Below are 20,014 nucleotides of genomic sequence, written 5' to 3'. Positions count from 1 at the left end.
CAAGGAAAGACAGACACCATGTTGTATTCTACCCTGTGGAGAGACCACTATATTCAAGGAACAGAGGAATGTGTTCAGTTACCAGCCAAGGAAGAGAGGCCCCTCAAGCAACAATCCGTGAGCAACTGAATCTGCTGATAGCCACCAAAGAAGGTCCTCCCTGAGGTAGACCTTTAGGTGGCTACAGCTTGTGAGAGAACCTGAGTCACAGATTACAGCTGAGCTGCACAGATTCCTGACCCACAGGTTCTATGAGCTAAGCAACACGAGGCTTTGAGCCACCAAGTTCTCCCTTTGTAAAGTGGGTAGCAGGATCATCCATGCCCTGAGGCTTGAGTAGGTTTAGTTGGTCCTGATGATGTCGGCCTGATCCATGGATTTCTTCAGCCTCCTCTATTTCATGAATGGTTTCTAGATAATTGCACATAAGACTCTTGCTAGTGTATTTTCCTGTTTCCCATCTTGAATACTAAAGTCACGCACCACACCACTCCCATTCTTAGGACTTGGCAGTGTAGTTGACTAATTCTCCAGCTTCTCAGTGGTGTCCTGTGGTGTCACTGCACTTGTTCCCCTCTCTATTGTCAATTGATAAGTGACATGTGTGTGACTAGACGTCATGCCTTCCTCAAACCAAATTCAGACATATGATGAGCCAGAAGGATACTTTTCTGACCTCTCCTGATATTACTTGTTTCCCTGTGCCAATCTCTTTGCAAATTTGCTCTCTGTGATTTCTTTCCTTTCATCTCAGTCATTGTTTCTGCAATTGACACTTGACAGATTCTCACATCATGAAAACAGAATCCACCTTCTGTATTAACCTGGCCTCATTCATTGGCACACTTTGTATTTGGTTAATCAGCAAATATTAATCCACCGAATCTTGGAGTTTCATATCCAAGATTTTTAGTTCCTCCAAAAGGATTGGTTAAATATCTGGAGAACTCTGGACAGCATTTTGTGCACATTTATCTGGGTATAAAACTCCCCTATTGAAATAAATAGGGTCTGTCAGTCTCCTGTTCCTAGACTCATACTTAAGGAGGAAAAAAGATAATGTTCATTCTAAGCATGAAGCTATGGGACCCATCAGGGAGAGGATACACTCCAGGGAGGTGTTTCTCAAGCATTCCCAGGGTTATAACTGACCTCTGGCCTGAAGACTCAGCCAAAGATACTGAAGTATTTAATGATGGTCATAAATACATTGGTTCTTCTACCCTCTTCCACAGCTGTAATCTTCTTCAGAACAGCATGTATTTATGTATTGTTCATGTATGTGGGATGAGAGGACACAGATATGCCACAAGGAGCATGGAGAGTTCAGAGAATAATGGGTATCCTGGAGATTCCACTCACGTTTTCAGGCTTGGTGGCCAGTACTTTTACCCATTGAGCCTTCTCTTTGGCCCCTCGATTGTATTCATTGTTACATAGTTCAGTCTAGATAGTCGTGGATCAGAGACAGCTCAGTGTCAAGCGCGTTACTTTGTTACCGAGAGGAAAGAAAATGAGCCTCAAGTCAAGGTGGAAAGGGTATACAAAGTAGAACTGCACAGCCCATCTGGGTTTCTGAGAATGTCTCCTTCCTTCTGGGCACATTTTCTCCTAGTTCAGTAAACTCCATCTCCTCTCTCAACATCCTTTTTGTGAATTCTGACCAAGGACTTGCTTTGTACCAGTATCCCTGCTTTCTGCCATCTTTTGAGAATCTCCCTTCCATGTTGACACCATTCTTTGGAAGGGAAGTAAATTCTGACTAGGTTTAATTCACCCTCTCTTCATCCTTCCTGGTTTAGCATTCTTGTTTTGTTTTGTTTTATTGACAGTCTTGCTAAGTTGCTCAGGCTGGTCTAGAACCTTTGGACCGAGATGACCCTCACGCTGCAGCCTTCTGAGCATCTGGGTCTGTGGGCACATGCTGTGTGGCAGCACCTGACCATAGAACACATTTCCCAGCCTTGAGGAATTCCTATAGTTATGACAACATAATCAGAAATGATCTCCTCCTCCACTTTTTAGTTGTTATTCTTTTGTGCACACAGAGTGCAGCAGAAACATGATGTCTGAGAGAAACTGCAGCCTCTCCCTAAAAAAATCTGAGATACTGGTGTAAACCACACAAGAATGGAAGGGAAAGATGGTCACTGAGGACTCAGTGTTATGATAGAGTTGAACACAAGCCACATTTTTAAGGGTGTGGTGGTTTTATTAAAAACAAAAAACAACAAAAAAAACAAAAAAAACATACTTGGGGATAGTAAAATGATGTTAAAAGAAAAGGAAAAATAAATGTGCTTAACTTAGAACTCATGTGGTGATGGAGATAGGGACCAGGTAGGTGGGGATAAGAATATATGTCATTAAAAGATTAATTGGAGTCTCTCCCTCCAGTTTCTTGGGTAGGAATAAGGAAAGCGTCTGCTCACCTCCAAAGAGCCGAAGGCATGCATGCCTAGGCCTCAGTGAGACTCTTGGTGGGTAGAGAGTAGCAGAGGACTCTTGGGTGCCGTCACTCTGCCTGCAGCAGAGAAGACAGTCCCTGTCTCTCAGTTTCTGAACACTGGACTGTGACAGACCCAAGCACAGAATACCCTTTGAAAATCTAGTGGAGATCTGTACAGAGACCTCTGCCCACCTTGGCAAGATCAGCTGCAGAAGTTGTCAGGACAACAGAGACAGACTGGAGGAGGGAGCACATGCATTGTCTCTTCCCCAGCAGGTGCTGTCCTGACTACTTGCCTGGTGCCACCTTGGACCTCACAGTATGGAATGGAATGCTACCCACAGGAGTTCATCCTTGACACAGAGCCCACCAATACATTGTGGCTTCTTCAAAACTCTGAGTAAACTGACTAATTGGTTCTGTAATTTTCAATTTTGTTATCTTGGAGACAGAGTTTCACATAGCCCAGGCTGGCCTCGAACTCACTATGTAGCCAATGCTGCCCTTGAACTCTGGATCCTCCTATTGCCACTTCCTGAATGCTGTGGTTATAGGCAGCCTAAAAGTACATTTTAGAGATAGTGACATCCACCATAATTCCAGCATTTAGGATGCTGAAACCAGCCTGGACTACATAGTAAATTTCAGGCTAGCCTAGGCTACATGGTAAGATCTTGTCTCAAAAAAACAAACAAACAAACAAACAAACAAACAAACCAAACCAAACCAAACCAAAATAACCTTTTATCAAACTCCTACCTTACCATATATATTCCAAAAATTTTCAGGTTGACTAAGAATCTAAGTGTCAAATAAAGTGAAACCATATGTGGAAACTAAAGACAAAATACTCATAATTTTGGTGCAGCCATAATAGAGAACACGAGAAACTTACATGTTCATGTGAATTGACTACTAAATAAAAGTAGACATGAAATTGTCTAGAGGACAGCATTATGTGGCTTTTCATTCTTTCTTTCTTTCTTTCTTTCTTTCTTTCTTTCTTTATTTGTTCCTTTCTTTCTTCTTCTTCTCCTTCTCCTTCTCCTTCTCCTTCTCCTTCTCCTTCTTCTTCTTCTTTGAGACAGAGTTTCTCTGTGTAGCCCTGAAACTCATTCTGTAGAGCAGGCTGGCCTCGAACTCACAGTGATCTGCCTGCTTCTGCCTCCTGAGTGCTGGGAGTAAAGGTGTGCGCCACCACCACCTTTTATATTGCTGTGATAGAACACCATAACCAAGGCAATTTAGAAGAAAGGGTTTATTTGGCTTGCAGCTCCAGAGAGAGAGAGAGAGAGAGAGAGAGAGAGAGAGCCGATCATGGTGGAGAAGTGTGGCAACAAGCAGCGAGTGTGGCGGCAGGAACAGCAGAGAGCTCACATCTTGAACCACAGACAGGAAGCAGAAGAACAAACTGAGAGTGACGACAAAGAGCTTCAAAACTCCAAAGGCCATCCCCAGTGACACGCTTCTCCAGCAAGGCCACACCCCCAAACCTACCAAAACAGTGTCACCAAGTGGAGACCAAGTATTCAAATGCCAGAGACTATAGTGGGCATCTCATTGAAACCACCATAAGAAAGAGGAGGGTGAGGAAGGGGAGGGAGGGAGAGGCAGGGGTAAGACACGCTCAATAGATACTATACAGCTGTAAGAAAAGAGCTAATCTAAGAGGACAGCTGGAGGGATATTTCAGTGCCCAAAATGCTTACTAACAACCGTGAGGACAGGATTCCAAATCCTCAGCACCCACACAAAAGCCAGGCAGCCATGGCAGCCTACTTGTAATCCCAGGACTAGGGAGGCAGAGATGAGATTCCCTAGGTAAGCTGGCTCACTAGACTAGCCAAGTGAGCTATCTCCAGGCTCAACAAGAGAATCGGACTCAGTAAACACAGTAGAGAATGATCAAGGTGGACACTGAGTGTCAACCTCTGATCTCCGTATGTGCACAGTGCACCTCCTGCACCCACCTCTTCTTCAGCTACCCTTGCTGTTATTGATGGCCTCGCCCGCACCTATCCCAGGTACACTGGGTTAACAGCTGGAATTCACCCTCCCATGTCTTTCTTAATGAAGTAACAATTTATATCCCTATAGATAAGTATTTCCGATTTTTACTTCCCAAAACACCAATTATGTGACATGGGATAATGGGCTTTTCTCTTCTGCACTGTTCGTGGAAGGCAGGGCAGTTTCAGTTTAAGTGGATAAATTTGACAGGTTGGGGTAGCTCTTGCTCAGAGAATGGGGCTTGCTTGTTGGGTGTAGGATCCAGACTGGAGGGGACATCTGAGCTGATGCATAGGGCTAGGGGAAGGGTAGCCTGGCCTCAGGGGTATGCTGTGCTGTGCTCTGTTTTTCCTCGGGACACTGTGGGTCTCATTCAAAGGATGCTGTTTACAGTGTCACACGGAACAGAGGCTCCCCAGAAGAGGGCTAAGGCTCGAGTCGGCCCCGATTTTAGTAATCTCTACAACACTGCCACCCTGTGGCTGCAGAAGGACAATGCCCCTCACTAACCCAAATGATAGCTTTGAAACTAAGCCAACTCCCAGGTGAAGATGCACAACTTTCCCACCAATCCATAACGTCCTCAGGCTATTTTCCAGTCACTACTCCCCAAGAGGCCATTGCTGTTCTGAGGTCCATAGCTTAGACTCGCCAGTTTTTGAACATAACATGAATGGAATTCTTATTGAGTATTGTGAGTCTATGGTACTGTACAAACAAACACAGAATGAATCACGTGTGTGTGTGTGTGTGTGTGTGTGTGTGTGTGTGTGTGTGTAAGCTTATCAATACATATAAACAACATCATAAATTGGTGCGTTCTTGTTTAAAATTTCATATTTCGTAATTTTCACATCATGGCCTTTTTGCACTAAGCACTACCTGGCCCAGAGCACTCCACTTGGGGATCACTTTAAGCCACAAAATTGCCAACAAAAGTGTTAGAAATGTAGCATTAAATAAATTATAAAAATAACACATGTATCACATGAGAGCTGGAGCAAGAAGATACCATGTGGCTTTGGCCACCTTCCTTGGAACTGGAAACAACTACAAATTCTTGCCCATCCATGCATGTCCACAAATCACAGAAACGTGGTGAGCATCAGCTTCAGTCACAAACACATTTTAACGTGTGGGCAGAAACCATGAGGAACAAGGATGCTGTCCATCCTTTGTTCTTTTCCATTGCTGAGCAATGTCCTGTTTCCTGTATGGATCATTGTTTATCCATTATAGGTAGAACCAGGGGATGCTTCCTGTTTACAGCTGCTAGACTGATTAAGCTTCCTGCGAGCCTTTTTGTGGTTATAAGGAACACAAGTGTCTCTCTAGAATACATGACTGAGGTGTGGAATTGCTATGCACATTCAGTTTTCTTAGAAATATGAACTCCCAAAGGGCTGGAGGCTTTCATACTCTCCTGGCACCACAGGACCTTCACCTGTTCCCTCTTCGTGAGCGCCTGCTATATAGGCAGTTATTTACGTGTTTGATCTGATGGTAAGACTGTGTACCACTGGTCTTAACTTGCATTCACCTCATGAGTAATGGTGTTGCACACCATTTGGGCACATTTTTTTTTCCCTTTGTGGATGTGTGCGTACATGGTGTGTGCATGTGGTGCACCTGTGTGTATGGGTGCCCGTGCCTGCACACATGAAGGCCAGAGGTTAACACTGAGTGCCTTTTTCTACTGCTCATCATTTTATTTTTTGAGGCAGGGTCTTTCTGTTTCAGGCTGGCTGGACAGCAAACCCATGGGATCCCCCTTCTCTGCCCCCTGGAGTTGGGGTTTCAGATATACACCACTATATCAAGTTTTTACATGGGTCTTGGGTATTTAACCAACTGTACCACCTCTCCAGTGTCTGGATATATTTCTTTTGGTATATGCTTCCAGCTCTTTTTGTTTGTTTGTTTGTTTAGTTGGTTGTTTGCTGTTTTTTGAGACAGAGTTTCTCTGTGTAACAGTCCTGGCTGTCCTGGATCTTGCTCTATAGACCAAGCTGGCCTGGAACTCACAGAGATCTGCCTGCCTCTGCCTCCAACTGCTGGGATTAAAGGCATGTACCACTATGCCTAGCCCATATGTTTCCAATTCTCTTGAACACTTTTAATTAGAATATTTATCCCTCTTATTACTGAGTTATAGTCCTTCATACATGCATGAGTCCTTGTCAAATAAGTACATACATTGTGGTTGGGACAATTGTCTCTGGGTAAGTGACCTACCTTTTCACTTTCTTACTGGTAGCCCTTTCAATTGTTATTAATTATAAGCTGTCAATTATTCATTTAGGATTATTGATTTTGGTTCCTAAGAAATCTTTGCTTATCCCTAGATATGAAAATCTGTGTCTTGTCTGTTAGATAAAAGCTTTATAATTTCACCTATCACGTTTTAGTCTATGGTCATGTCAAATTCGATTTCCTGAATAACATGAGTTAAGTTAGAAGTTACTATTTTTGCACAATTATCCAATTGCTCTAGAGCTGAAAGACCCTTCCTCCATTAAATAATTGACATTGACATGTCAGCTTGATTGACACTGATGTGTCGTATAGGTCTCCTACTGCAAATTTGCTCATAATGTCTGAGAAAGTGTTTTAGGAAGAAATTAACATTTAAATCAGTACACTCTGAAGAAAGTGTATTAACCCCCCAAATGTACATGTGCCTCATCCAATCAATTGAAGGCCTCAAGGAAAAAGACTAAGATTCCTCAAGAAAATGGGAACTTGCAAGTGGCCTCAGACGCCACCCACAGCACCAGCTCTTCCCTGTGTCTCCAACCTGAAAGCCACCAAAGAGCTTTACTCAGTAATTTCATCTTTCAACTCTGTATGCTGTTTTATCCACTCATTTATCTGTTATGATGCCTGAAATCTTAATTATTGTATCACAGTTTGCCTTGAAACATGGTAACTTAAGACTACTTTCTTCTTTTCCAAGACTCTGCAGGTCATTCAGGTCTTGTGCATTTCCACATGAATTGTACCATCATCCATGTGTTTACGACTGTGAGGAAAGCCTCTCTGCACCTCTAAGTAAATTTAGGGGTAATTGTCAATATAAAGATACGGAGTTTTCCAACTTATAACATGAAATGTATCACTATTTATTGGATCTGCTTTTGTAGTTTCAGAATAGCACAAGAAAACATGGTAAATATTGGTCAACAAGGAAATGAACAATAACTCTCTAGTGGTGTGCAACTTAAAATGTAAAATGCTTAAAAGCAAGAAGGTTGGACATACATAGGTGAAGGTGTGAAGCAGCTGGGATGCACACCTTGTGAGTAGAAGAGTCACAGGGTCTCTTTGGAAACAGTTCCTCAGGCAGTTTCAACATTTCAATTTTAGATTAAGGTTGTTGATCCACTTTGAGCTGATTTTTGTTCAAGGTGAAAGATACAGACCTAATGAAATCCTTCTTTGGGCAGATGCCCAGTTTGTTTGTTTGCTTGTTTGTTTCTTGAGACAAGGTTTCTATGTGTAGTTTTGGCTCCTGTCCTGGATCTCGATTTGTAGACCAGGCTGGCCTTGAACTCACAGAGATCTGCCTGCCTCTGCCTCCCTAGTGCTGGGATTAAAGGTGTGAGCCACCACTCCAACAGGATGCCCAGTTTTGCCAACACCATTTATTGAGTAAGCTATTCTTTTTTTTCCCACTGCATGTTTTTGTCATCTTTACAAAAAAATAGGCAGCTGTAGCTTTGTCACTTTATTTCCAGGTCCTCTATTCTATTCCTTGTGTGTGTGTGTGTGTGTGTGTGTGTGTGTGTATGTGTGTGTGTGTGTGTACGAGGCTGTCTTTGTCACTATAGCTCTGTAGTATAATTTGAGATCGGGTGTGGTATTGTGTTCCCCAAAATATTGTGCACCCTAATAAACTTATCTGGGGTCAGCCACTAGATACTTAACGCCTTTAATCCTAGCATTCCAGAGGCAGAAATCCATCTGGATCTCTGAGTTCAAGGCCACACTGTAAACAGCCAGGCATGCTGACACATGCCTTTAATCCCAGGAAGTGAGGGCAGAAAGGTATAAGAGGTGTGAAAACCAGGAACTAGTCTGGTTAAGCTTTCAGGCTTTTGAGCAGCAGTTCAGCTGAGACTGATTCTGGATGAGGACTCAGAGGCTTCCAGTCGGAGGAAATAGGATCAGCTGAGGAATTGGCAAGGTGAGGAAGCTGTGGCTCGTTCTGCTTCTCTGATCTTCCAGCATTCACCCCAATACCTGGCTTTGGGTTTGATCTTATTAATAAGAACTTTTTAAGATTCTTGCTACAATCAGGTACTGTGATAGCTCCAACTGTGTTCTTGCTCCTTAGAACTGCTCTTGGCCAGTGACTATAGTCTGGCTGCTCCTCCCCCCACACCCTTGAGAGATGTGCGTTAGGCACTATTGTCCTTTTGGGTCTACAGAGATGGCTCAGCGGTTAAGAGCACTGGCTGTTCTTCCAGAGGTCGTATACTCTTGCTTCTAATACAGTTAACTATACCGACTTAATTGTGAGTAAAGATGCTTTCTAACAGAACCACTGCAGACCACCCTATAGACAGGTAGCTAAATATGAGAAAACCACAAAATACTTGAGCTATATATTGTGGTTGGCCTAGAGTTACCTCTCTGTGGTAGTAACACTGTAGTAACTACAAGAACGAAGAGAGCTTAATGTAATTAACAGTACTTGAGGCTCCTGCAAGATAAGAGGGTATTAGCACTGGCCCAGCTGGGTGGCAGTCAAATGACTGATGGTCAAGGTCAAGACTAGAGTCAAACACAGAGAGAAGCTTCAACTCCCCTGTCTGGGTGAGCAGTATGTGAACAGTGCTGGCTGCCTCTCCCTGATTGGGTCAGAATGTCAAGGACACAGCAAATGGATATTCTATTGGCTCAGCCCATGAAAGCCCAGAGAATTAACCAATCTCAGTAAAGATGATCTCAGCCTTTGTCCATTGTCTATTATTGCTTAATAAAACTCCTAGACAAAGGAAACTCAACAGCTTTCCTCTCTTGGAAATTCTCCCATTTTAAAGAATCTCTCTCTCTCTCTCTCTCTCTCTCTCTCTCTCTCTCTCTCTCTCTCTCTCGGTTCCTCAAATTTCTTCATTTTTTTTTTTCATTTTTCTGTTATAATTCTTAATGAAGCCTGCTTCAGCTTTACCTGTACCTACAAGAGTCCTTTTCAGTAATCTTAACTGGCATGAGACAACAAACTTGGATCCAATGATCTATGTAGTTTTTTGTTTTTTGTTTTGTTTTTTTTTTTAATCTGCATGAGTGTCCTTGGGGCACACACAACTGGGCTATGGAAGGTCTTCTCACTCTAAAAACAAACAAACAAACAAGCAAATAAAAACCCTGCATTATTACTACTAAAATAAAATATAATGAGTGAAGAAGCAGACTTATTTATAACTCCCTCATTGACTTTCTGAAACACTTAATCTGAAGCTCATTTAAAGACATACAGATCACTTGGAAACGAAAAACAAAAACTGTTGAGATTCCAGTGCAGGAACAGTCCTTCTCTCCACTTTTAGATCTCCAGTGTCTTATAGTGATGTGTAACTTTCAGTATAATGGTCTTTGATGTCTTTTATTCCTAGATATTTTTGTTTGGGGGAGGGTTATAGCTTAAAAGAATCCATTTTCTAATTATTTGACTTTTTAATAATATACTAACCTTGTATCCTGTAACCTTTCCAAATTTACATATTAGTTTTAGTAATTATCTTCTAGACTTTCTGGGATTTTTCTATATAAGCAATCCATACCATTTCTAATTAGGGACAACTTAATACTTTTTGAAACTTGTATTTTTTTTTTATTTATTTGTGTGTTTGTTTGTTCACTTATTTTAGTTGTAGTACATTACCCAGGTGTGATGGTTAATACGATTGTCAACGTGATAGGATCTAGACACATTGAGGGCACAAATCTCTGGGTTAAGCGAGATGGTGGGTGGTACCATTCCAAAGACTGGGATCTTGTACTGAATGAAAAGGAGAAAGCTAGCCAAGAGCACCAGCATCCATCGACCTCTGCTTCTGACTGTAGATGCCATGTGAGAAGCTGCCTTGAGCTCTTCTCTGTTATGATGGACCGCATCCATTCTTAAACAGTCATCCAGAATAAGCCCTTCCTTCTTGAAGCTGCTTCTTGCCAGGCATTTGGTCACAGCAAGGAGAAAGAGACTTGCAATATTGTGTTGATAGAAGTAACAGAAATGTATATCATTACTATGTGCCTCGTCATAGAGGAAAATAATTCCATCTTTGCCATTAAGTATGAGGTTGGCCAAGGTGTTCATAGCTGCCCCTTATCATTTATAGTCCTAGTTTGTGGATCCCTTTTTAAAAAATTACAAATGAATGTTGAATTCTGTAAAGTATTTAGCCTGCATCTATATAAACAGTCATCTAGTTTATCTGCTTTACCCTATTAATATGGTGAAACTTGCCATTTGATGTTCAAGTGTTAAATGGACTTTGTGTCTGGGAATAAACTTTTTTATTTTAAATTTGATCTTCTAATATTTTTATGTAGATCATCAATCACATCTATATTTGTGACTGATGGTTTATATACTTTGTCAGTAATATGTTGGTCAAATATATTTTATGTTGGACTATAAAAAACAATTTTGAACAACCATGGCATTCAAATTCCTGTGATTGTCCCCAGCTCTGCTTCAAAGTCAAGACTCACTCAAGATTTGTGCATTATATTTTCTAGTTATGTGCTTTTAAAGCCAGAATATACAACCTATGGTTTATCTTTTGATGGTATTTCTGAAGAGCCAAGGCTAGTTACCTTATAAAACTGCGTACGTGTGTGTGTGTGTGTGTGTGTGTGTGTGTGTGTGTGTGTGTGTACACAAAATATCCAAGAAAGAAGCAACTTAAGGTGAGAGGATGTGCTGGTTGATTTAAATGTTAACTTTCTATCATAGTAGATGGGGAAAGAAAAATATGCCATAATAAACCAATTTTAAGCAATATCTATCTACAAATCCAGCCCCACAGAAGGTGTTATAAGGAAAACTTCAACCTTAAGAGGTTAACTACACCCAATAAAATATAAAGCATAAACTTCAGACCATAAAAATCAAAGGATGGGGAGGGAGGGGTCACAACAACAAAAAAAAAATTACCAGAAATCAACAAACATTGCTCCTTGATATTTCTCAATATAGATGGTCTCAAATCTCCAATAAAAACACACTGAATAACTGAATATATTTGAAAATAGGATCCATCCTTCTGCTGCACCCAAGAAACATTCCTTAACATCAAGGATAGCCATTACCTCAGGGAAAAGATATTCCAAACAAATGGACCTAAGAAGCAAGATAGCATAGCTGTGTTAGTATCTAACAAAATAAACTTCAAATAAAAACTAATCAGAAGATATAGTGAAGGACATATCATCATAGGGAAAGTCCACCAAAAGGACATTGCAATTCTCCACCCCACCAGGTTAAATTGTCTTCCTCTATCTTGCAATACATAACAGTGCCACCAGGTGGTAGTAGTGCTCAAAGGCTAAGTCTACAGCTTCTTTGGAAAGCAGCAGTGTATTTCTGTTTTGATTTAATTAGATGTCTTTGGCATTTGAAAGAGTTGTCTTTTTCTTTTCAAGTAAAGTACAGTCAGAGTACAGTGGCATGCATGCACAGTCCCAGCTACTTGGGAGTCCTGGGCCAGAAGATCTCCTGAGCCCTCTAGTTTGAGACCAAGCAGGCTTGTTCTAGGCATAAGCAGTTGTGTGTATATGTGTCTTATTTAGACATTGCAATTCTTAACATCTATGCCTCAAACACAAGGGCACTCAAGCTCATAAAAAAAAACACAACTACAGCTTGAGTGACATATTGACCCACTCACAGTGATGGTGAGGGGCTTCAATATCCAACTCTGGCATTCAATAGACGGTCATCCAGTTGAAAACTAAACAGAGGAATGCTGGATCTAAGAGACACTATAAATCAAGTAAACCTAACATTTACAGAATATTTCACCCAAGCACAAAACAACATATCTTCTTCTTAGCACCTCATGGAATTTTCTCCAAAACTGACCACATATTCATACACAAAGCAAGTCTAAACAGATACAAGAATATTGAAATACCCCCCTGAATCCTATCTGAGTACCATGGATTAAAGCTGGATATTAACAACAGAAAGCCTATAAACTCACAGAAGCTGAACAACTCTGTCCTGAATGAAAATGGGTCAAGACAGAAATTCAGAAAGAAATTAAAAACTTTCTACAATTGAATGAAAATGAAAACACAACAGGACAGTGGTGGTGCACGCCTTTAATCCCAGCACTTGGGAGGCAGAGCCAGGTGGATCTCTGCAAGTTTGAGGCCAGCCTGGTCTACAGAGTGAGTTCCAGGACAGGCTCCAAAACTACACAGAGAAACTCTGTCTCAAACAAAACAAAACAAACAAATAAAAATATAACATACCCAAATTTATGGGACACAATGAAGGTGGTTCTAACAGACAAGTTCATAGTGTTAAGTGCCTGCATTAAAAAATTAGAGAGATCTCATACTAGTAACACCTGGCTCTAGAACAAAAAGAAGAAATGGCACCCAAAAGAAGTAGGTGACAAGAAATAACCAGATGAGGGGAAGGGTCTAGAACAGAATGATCAAATGGGGATGGGGAGGGAGAAGGAAGAGGGGAGAGAGGGAGGGAAAACTAAGACCAAGGTCCACTTGAGGGGTCCTACGCAAACCCAATACAGTAGAATGTGTGTGTGTGTGTGTGTGTGTGTGTGTGTGTGTGTGTGTGTGTGTGTGATTAAATAAAATGGCAAATAACAGGGGAGGGAGCACCAGTTGGACATCTCTCATCACCAAATGAAGCTTCCAGTGCTAGAAATGAGTTGCATTTAATCCAGTGGTTGGCCAAAGGGGTCCTGTGGGAATCACCAAACAACCCAGGCTATTGCCAAAGCTATTGGTTGTTCTTCACAAAATGGCTGTAAAGCCCTATTGTTAACAACAACACCTACATAACTCTTTGAACATGGAGAAGTTGAGCTTGTGCATACATAGAGCCTTCACCCCTACAGCCTAGTGTTCATAGTATTGGAAGGTATTCTGTGTGCTACCAAAGGAGAAAGATAAACATGAACCCTTTAATCTACAATAATTATCTGCCTACAAAATACATAAAATAGTGGCTCAAAGCTTGTGAGAGTAATCAACCAATATCTGATTAGATTTAGGACCCACTCTATGAAATGGAACCCATGTCTAATGCTGCTCAAGTGGCCCAGGACCTGAGACTAGATAGATCTGAGATCTAAGGGAAAAACATACTACTGTTCTGCTATAAAATGACTCCGAGTGACATTCTGCTATATTCATAGCTCAGTGTGCCTTGCTCAGCCATCATTTAAAGTGATACATCCACAGGAGTCTGCTTAAGGAGTATTAGGGAATTTATTAGGATATAAATTGAGGAAAAACACTCATGAATACAGAACTGAGTAGACAGCTGAAGTCAACCTCTGATCTGACTGGGAGTGAGTTCACCTAGCAGTTTGATTGCTCCAGGAATCAGGAAGTATGGAGAAGGGGCCTCGTGACCCCTCTCCCTTTCCTTTTAAGAGGTCATGTAGGATGGCAAGAAGTGCTGAAGCCCAAGGTCATGGGTGAGCAAGTATACTACATTTCCCCTTTTTGTCTAAATAAGAAGGTTATAAACCTAATGCAAGCCATATACAATAAGGATGATTATCAAGTATTGTCCAGGAGAAACAAAGGGCAATAACAAACAAAAATGGAACTACAACCAACAAGAACAATGTCAAGCAAGAAACACATGCTAAATGTCCAGAATTTAGGTAACTGGCAAATTACTGAGAATTCTCCAATAGCTATCCTATTCTGAAGAATATAACTCTAGCACCTAATATGTTCTTAGCCAAGATATGAGAGGGTGGTAACTGTAGCTATCTAGTCCTCAACACCATCAAAGACCTAAGAAAGAAAATAATATTTCCTGAGAAAACAGGAAGTGCAAAGAAGCAATTTAAAAAAAAAATAGCTAGAATAGACAGAGACAACTAGCAGTCTAGACAGTCACCTAAAGATGTTATGGATAGCGCTCTGTGTAAATAAAATGCTGATTGGCCAGTAGCCAGGCAGGAAGTATAGGTGGGACAAGCAGAGAAGAGAATTCTGGGAACAGGAAGGCAGAGGAGAGAGACACTGCCAGCCACCGCCATGACAAGGAAGATGTAAGGTACCGGTAAGCCACAAGCGATGTGGCAAAGTATAGACTAACAGAAATGGGTTAATTTAAGATAAAAGAAGTAGATAACAAGAAGCCTGCCTCGGCCATACAGTTTGTAAGCAATATAAGTTTCTGTGTGTTTACTTGGTTGGGTCTGAGTGTTTATGGGCCTGGTGGGTGAGAGAGATTTGTCCTGATTGTGGGCCAGGCTGAAAACTCTAGCTACATAAAGACTCTCCACATTATTGGGGCATCCAGTTTGGCTACAGGCCTAGAATATCTGACAGACCACTTGCAGAAGCAAGAATTTTAAAAGACCATCTTATCTGTTTTGGCAAGGTTAGTCACTTTTCTTTGTGTCCTGTTCATCCAGGAAAGGACAGCATGCATACTATCAGCAGTTGGGACAAGGGTGGTTCTTTGCCCAGCAGGCCATTTTGTGCCAAGAAGACAAACTTCCAAATGGAGTGTCTTAGAAGCCCAACATTCTCTAGGGAGTAGATCAGTGCTGCCAGGAGCAATCATGTCTCACATCAACAGAATTCTAAGTTATCAAAACATTGAAATGCCACATTCTGTAGGTCTATAAAGTGTTTGAAGATTACCTATCCATCTGACATAAGTTTCTGTAAATCTGGAAAACCTAACTAATGTAACTATAAACATGACACTCATGGGTGACTATTAATCTGTAAGTCTTATCTATTTAAATAACCTAAGGACTAAGGCTTCACATAAACAGGGTAAGTAATCTGTAAATAGATGTACAGTATAAGGACAATGACCTCAAAATTGTGACAATACACAAAGTATCTTAAATGGAGGTAGAAATGTATAGTGCAATATGGTAACAATATCCTTAATAGGTATCAATATGCAAAATATCCTAAACAGAAATAGAACATATATAAAGTATGAAGAATATAATTTTACATTTGTATCAATATATAAAATATTTCAAATAGGAGTAGGAACATACGTACAATACAACAATTATAGTTTTGAATTTGCATCAATATACAAATTATCTTAATACTTGTCTTAATTCTTGGTCTGATATTGTATTGTTTATAACCTTGGTCAGTCTTTGTAAAAAAAAAAAATCAGTAAACTGTTCTTTCAACCCCTGGAAGACTTTCATATATTGCTCAGTTGGTTTCCTTGGTTCTGGAATCTTTTCCCAAGCATTTAAGGCTGATGTATGACATATGGATAATGTATGCTCATCAAAAGTAGATTGTGCATTATACCAGTGAAGTGGCCCTCACCAAGAAATTGGTCTTGGGAGATCACAAAACCTCTAATCTTACCTTGCTGCTCAAGGGCCTTAGCTTCTTTTCTCAACCAGCTTTTCCATTGTAACTACTGGGTATACTCTAACAATTAACTGATTCCAATCATTAGACATGATCCTGTTTCTAGAAGACCACATAATTAATATGTGTTTCACATATGTTGAATGTATACTATAGATAACTATAGCTTTCTTGCTAGTCTTTTAAAAAAACTCTCATATGAATAGGCTGCCAGATATATTTATTATTTTCTAGCTTTTCACAAATAATGACAGGATATGCCCTGTCATATGCCCAGGATAAGAACCACCTGTTACCTTTGGTAAGTCATCCTAACTCTGTAAAGTACTGGCAATATTATGACTTCTATAGCCTTGACCTTCTGCTTGTTGTCGTCCTTATTCTCAGTTCTAGCAGACTCCTCCAAAGCCTGAAATCAATTAATCACAGCTTTTCTAGAGTCTGTATCTCCTGTGCTGTAAGTGATTCCAGTGACTACATGGAATCAAACAAATTTTTATGTTCATCAGAAACATGTGATTCCAAATCACATTAATGATGATCATTTCCCCTCAGAAATTATCTGTATGGCATTAAGATTGCTCTGAAGATTTACTGTTCTATCTACTAGGTATCCGCATTTATTATCAGTATAATTAAATCTAGTTGTCCAGTTATTATTAGCAGACTGGACTTCTTGTGGTAAATTAGCAGATTCCAAAGAAAGAATCCCTCTGTTTAAGTTCTCATTACCACTTTGCAAAATCTGTATCAGTTCCATTAATGTCTCATTTTTGGTGTTGTTATTAAACCAGATTTTCAATGATATATGAATTATTATGCTAATTACCAATATGGAGAAAATTGTATACATCCCAGGAAGGTCATATATGTCTTGTAAAATTTCATCCATAGTATAAAAAAAGTTTTTAAATTCCTGAATTTAAAATTATATTATCCACCATTATGTGAGAGAGACTTAAAATTTGTAAAGAAAGTTTTTATGTATTAGTTAATTAATTTGTCATTTTAAGGTGTAAAGTTATCAAGTAACTTACCTCATTTAAGATTCTTGAGAGACAGTCCTTAGTGTCCAGCTGTTCCAGATGTAATTGACCAGGCTGAGCGAATGGCTGGTTCATTCGGTGATTTTTGGATGTAGTATCAAATTTTGCCAGTAGATGTCGCAGGTGTAGCGCCAAAACAGGTCTGCTGTGAGCTGATACAGCTCCCTGAATGGGCTCCTGTGAATCAAACACTAACTCAGGCAACCCCTACCTATGAGTACTGGGCAGAGTTGCTGGGATCACGACAATTGAGGCAATACACGGAACAATAGTGGCGGCTGTGCACAGAATGGCAATGGTGGCAGCAGCAGCAGTGGTGAGCGTTACACAAGATGGCATTGGCAGCAGCTACACCGAACAATTTTAAAACTAAAGGAACAGTCTGCTGGCAGTCTCTTACCAGACAGGGGTGGGTGCGGTGGGTAAGGGGGCACTGCGACCCAATCTGGCCGCTACAAGCACAGAACTAGAAAGGCACCTAGCCAGGGCACCTTTCTCTCTGTCTGACACAGGGCTCTATCTGCTGTTGAATGCACGTGCTTTTGGCAGTGGTTACAAGAACCGCCGCCACATGAGCCACCTGGCCTGGGAGTTGCCTGGCTCACTCCCTGTATGAGCTGCCTGGCCTACAGGCTCCCCGCATGCTGCTGTATGCAGGCGGTCACCTGAGCAGGGGTCAGGCAGCTCCTGGGGGTTTTGGGCTGCGCACAGGCTCTGCAGGGCAGAGAAACTCACCAGCAGCTACCCACTGTTGATCACTTGAATAGCCCCAATAAGGGCATGTGGGACTCATATCCATGTGGTTGAGTGCAAGAAATCCACACGGGTATGCTTAAGGAGTATTAAGGAATTTATTAGGATATAAATTTCGGAAATACGCTCACGAATACAGCACCTAGTAGACAGCTGAAGTAGCCCTCTGATCTGACCAGGAGTAAATCCACCTGGCAATTACATCGTACTAGGAAGCAGGAAGCAGGGAGAAGGGACCTTGTGACCCATCTCCCTTTCCTTTTAAGAGGTCACGTAGGATGGCAAGAAGCACTGCCTCCTTCTGGCTGTATAGTCCATGGTTATGGGTGGAGCAAATACCACTACAATCATCAGAGCCAGGAGGGAATAAGACCTTCCAAACACAGCAGACTGATGCACATAGGAGACTGTGGCCCACAGAGACTATGGCAGCATGCACTGGGGCTTACATGGGTATTAGTGAAATTATTAAGGCCACTCCACGTAGTTAAAAGGGAAGTTTATTTTGTGGGGTAACTTACAAGTGAATGGGTAGTTTACAGGGTCTGGGGAAGGTGTGGCACAGTCTGGAGGTGTTCTCTGGAGAACTCTGCTTGGTCTACCCCCAGCGTTCAGGGCCCAGGAACTAACATCTGGATCCCTGGTCTTCAGCGTTCTCTCTTGGCCCCACCTTGTAGGCGTGACAGTTACTGAAGCCTCAATGGGGGTTGGAACTTCCAGGCCAAGGCTGGAATGGCTACCCACCACGTCTCCCCCTTTTGTCTAAATAAGAAGGTTCTAACCTAATACAAGATCCTGAATCTAATACTTAATATATTCTATCTAAGATAATATATATGTATTAAGTTGTAACTATAACTGCTAGTCTTCAGTCTCATCAAAGACCTGAGAAGGAATATAATGGTACCTGAGAAAAGGAAGATGGATAAGAAATTAAAGACTTATATAGAAAAGATCTCTGGTTCGATTCAAAATGGTAAATTAAGACTTTGCCAGTTGACAGGAATGGACCCAGCACAAATTGTAGTACCTTCAACTAATGAGGAAATTTCATCACTATGGAAAGATAATGAATACTGGCAGAAAGCCTGCAGTAACTTTTTGGGAGAGATTAATAACCATTATCCCAAAACAAGGGAATAGAATTCATAAAGAAGACTGAATAGGTCCTTCCTCACATTGTATGACAAAAGCCAATTTCTGGAGTCCTTATATTCTATACTGATGCAAATAAATCAGGGAAAGCAGGATACAAATCAGGAGACTTAAGTAAAGTGGTACAAAGTCCATACAGCTCTGTACAAAAGGCAGAACTGTATGCCGTTCTTATGGTACTGATGGACTTCACAGAACCCCTCAATATAGTCACTGACTCTCAATATGCAGAGAGAATTGTTTTACACATTGAAACTGCTGAATTTATTCCTGATAATACAGAATTAACTTTATTATTCATACAATTGCAGGAAATCATCAGAAAAAGGGAACATCCTATATATATATATCTGATATATATCACATATCAGATCCCATACAGGTCTGCCAGGACCTCTAGCACAAGGTAATGATGAGATTGATCAGTTACTAATAGGTAATATGCTAGAAGCCTCAGAATTTCATAAGAAATACCACGTAAATAGCAAAGGTTTGAAGAAGGATTTCTCCATTACTTGGCAACAAACTAAGGATATTGTGAAAAAATGTCCTACTTGTTTCTTCTATAACCAAACTCCATTACCTGCAGGAAGCAATCCAAAAGGTATACAAAGAAATGAAATTTGGCAGATGGATGTGTTTCATTTTGCAGAATTTGGAAGATTAAGGTATGTACACCATACCATTGACACCTATTCAGGATTTCAGTGGGCAACTCCTATGAGTTCTGAAAAGGCTGATTCTGTGATTACACACCTATTAGAAGTTATGGCCATCATGGGAATACCTGTACAAATTAAGACAGACAATGCCCCAGCATATGTCTCCAATAAAATGAGACAGTTCTTTGCTTATTACAATATAAAGCATGTTACAGGTATACCACACAATCCCACAGGCCAAGCAGTCATAGAAAAATCCAATCGAACTTTAAAGGATATGCTAAATAAACAGCAACAGGTAACAATGACTCATAGAAATAGATCGCATAGTGCTTTATTAACCTTGAATTTTC

Source organism: Onychomys torridus, chromosome 3 (assembly GCF_903995425.1).
Source record: "Onychomys torridus chromosome 3, mOncTor1.1, whole genome shotgun sequence".
NCBI classification, from domain to species: domain Eukaryota; kingdom Metazoa; phylum Chordata; class Mammalia; order Rodentia; family Cricetidae; genus Onychomys; species Onychomys torridus.
This window is presented reverse-complemented; position numbering follows the sequence as displayed.